The 3,300-nt window shown below is 34.2% G+C and overlaps 1 long non-coding RNA gene across 1 annotated transcript in view; it reads right to left on the reverse strand.

Annotated features, from left to right (window-relative positions):
- Window positions 1-3,300, reverse strand: part of LOC103597717 — an 11,915-nt gene that overhangs the window by 2,705 nt on the left and 5,910 nt on the right. The gene's annotated exons all lie outside the window — the stretch shown is intronic.

The following is a 3,300-nucleotide window of genomic DNA, read 5'->3' on the forward strand; positions in this document are numbered from 1 at the left end:
CAGCAACATGGATGAACTTAGAGAAAATCATATTAAGTGAAATAAGCCAGGCACAGAAAGAGAAATACTGAATGTTCTCACTCATAAGTGGGAGCTAAAGTAATAAACATATAAATTAAGGAAAGAAAGAAATATACAACATTCACAATAAAACATTGAACTTTCAAAAAGACAACTGGGGTTACTAGAAGCGGGAAGGGAGCGGGGAGGGAGGAATGGGTAAAGGGCCTTGAATAGCAATGGTAGTGTATATTATTGAATATAATAATTATTCTAATGTGAGCATCACATATTGCACGTGGGTGTTGATATTCAACTCTGTACACCACAGATATGTACAATCAACTTTGTTACAATAAAAAGAAAAAAGAAAGCAGTGCCAAACATAAGCATAAAAAGTAACTATGCCCTTATGGGGCACTATAAAGAGGAACTTAACCTAAATGTAGGGCTTCTATGATAGAGGCTACCCTGAAATATAAATTTACCATGAAGTTTGTAGGTATTTCACAACCCAGCTAAGTTTTAAACTCAACAAATATGCTGCTTTGGAAAGATGTGTTCTATTTTTCAAATTGTTCAGTTTATTAATTACAATATTTTTACAGTTGTAGAAAGCAAGTAAACTTCCTTCTTTAATCTTCTATTTCAGAAGCTGAATAAGTCACAGTGATGGCAAAAATAATTTCTAGGAAAAATGCTCTAATTCAAAGTATCATTATTAATAAATATTTATATTTAATGTTAGCATGTTAATTCTTTTTAAATTGCTTAATCATATGCTTACACATGCTTTTACAAGTCTTTGAGCCTGTAATAAATGATACAGTTTAACCATTATGTTTCTGATTAAGTTTTGATGTAGGCAAAATGAAAATTGTTTGTTTAATATTAACTTTTAATATAATTCAACATTTGACGAGTTCAGAACCTAATTGCATTCTATAAACTTTTCAAACTAGGCTTTTCATGTTGTAAAGGATTTTAGAGTTGTTAATGACTCCATATATATGGAAAGAAATATAGATCTCATTAGCTGATACATAATTTGCAATTTGGGTAACATTTAGTTCTTGTTAGTGGAAAAGAACTAACAAGGAAGGAATAAATAACTGAGCAGCAGAAGAAACAAACTGTCCAATGAGAAGAAAACATTAAAATCACGTAATTAATTAAAAGAAACAATGTCCTGTACAGGAAAGTTTCCATGGTTGGGAGAAAGCTGGCTCTTTGATAAGGATAGAAAAAACTGGAAATAGGCTTTATTTACAGAATACCTAATAAATAAAATAGAAAAATTGAGTTAATAATTCAGACATTTTTCAAGCCCCAATTAGTTGTATATGGGTAGCCTGGGTGTTTGGGATCACATAGAAACACATATTATAAAATCTAGATTTACAATGGATGCATTAAAATGTGTTGAAAATTTAAATAAGGGCATAAGTGGTAACCCTGTCTGAGTTAATTAGGGCCACTGTAATAGACAATACAGTATCCCAGACAAACAATTCAAAAATAAAGAAATTTCTTGAATATTCTGAGGTAACATATTGTGGGGACATCAGATTGACAAAGGTTTCTAATCCTATCTCCTACGCTTTTTAGGCATACAACCCAACCTGGCTGAATTTTAGATTCTGTATTAGTACAATGAGAGAAATAATTCACTTCATAAAATTTTGAGAGGATTAAATTGACATAGTAAGCAAGAAATAAATGCTTGCAATATTCCCATAATTTTGTAGTTTTGTTCAGACACTGCAAAATAGCCTCAATGCTAATCCTTAAATTTAAAAAATAAGGTTTGCACCTTTTTTATATTTAGAGTTGTAGATTTTTAAATATTATATACTGTATATAAACATATTTTGTAGTTCATATTATTTAAAATTGTAGTTCAATATGTACATTCTGTTACATGCTGTGCATTCATTGAAATGTTCTTTCTTGTTGCTTGAACTACCCAGATCCATGGAAATTTTCTATTGTCATTGTGTTTTTATTCTAATGTTAAAAATGTATCTTTGTTTACTCAGACAAGAACTGCAACTAAAACTCTGTCCTAGTAAGCAGGAATTTATAAGTTTGGGGAAAAACACAGCACTGAAGGAAGGCACCTGTTTCATATCTGTTGAAAAAATGATCCCATTATTCTGCATGGGAAGAAAGTCAGGATTGAAAGCAAAAGGCCAGACACCTAAATATGTTTTCTTCTAGAATCTTTAGATAAGCAGCATTCATATTTAAATAAACTAGAAATTCTGTATATGTTGAATCACAGAAGTCACTATTTTTTATGGGAAAGACAGAGACTCTGATTTAGGGGCCCTACAGTTCGCATCCCAGCTTAGATTTAATTGTTAACTTCAATAAATTACTTAACTTATCTGAGTCTCATTTTCCTTATCCTTAATGCATGGATACTAATAGATACCTGAAATCATTGCTGTCAGGAGTCAGTTACTGCATGTAGTGCCTTTCAAAGAGTAGGTTCCCGTGAAAACAAAGTCATCATCACTACACAACCATTTTCTTTTATCAGTGAAGCTAATTCCAAGTGAATTACAACTGCTGTGATCTTATCCATATGTTTTCCTCAAATATCAGTACAAAGGCAAATTTGACAGAACAGAACAGTTCACTGTGTTCAGGTAAAAGGGAAGAAAGGGAAAAACATCCCATCAACTCAAGCATAACATGCCCAGGAAGGAAAAAGCATGCTCCAGCTATTCAACAGTTTATCTAAGAAACAAAAAGTTCCTCTACCCTATGTTCCAGTTCCTTAAAGGTTTACCTAAGAAATAAAAAATCCGAGTCAAAAAGGTTCAAAGAAATGTCCAATAAATGGTTGTGTCTGGAATAATGAGGTAGATTGAGCAGGTATTGTAGCAAGGTGGCCAAGACTCCAGGTTTGCCTAGACTGTAAGTTTCACATCTTGGAAACTCTCTCAGTCTCTGGCAAACCAGGTTAGTAGGTCACCCTAACCATAGGTCATAGGACATGTTCCAGGGTCATAAAATAGCAGCACTAGAATGAACCAGGGGAACCACCTAGTCTAACTTCTTCATTTCACAGATGGAAATTCAGATCCTAGGTATGGGCTAATGATGTCTCCATAAGGATAGCACTAACCCTGATGAGTGTTTCAGGTGACAGATGAAATCCCCTATTTGAATTCCAGATTTGAAAATGCCATCCAGGGGCCGGCCCGGTGGCGCACTGGATAAGTGCTCCGCTTGGGAAGCGCGGCAGCGCTCCCGCCCGAGGGTTCGGATCCGATCCCACATACAGACCGG

Source organism: Galeopterus variegatus, unplaced genomic scaffold (assembly GCF_000696425.1).
Source record: "Galeopterus variegatus unplaced genomic scaffold, G_variegatus-3.0.2 Scaffold2401, whole genome shotgun sequence".
Lineage (NCBI taxonomy): Eukaryota > Metazoa > Chordata > Mammalia > Dermoptera > Cynocephalidae > Galeopterus > Galeopterus variegatus.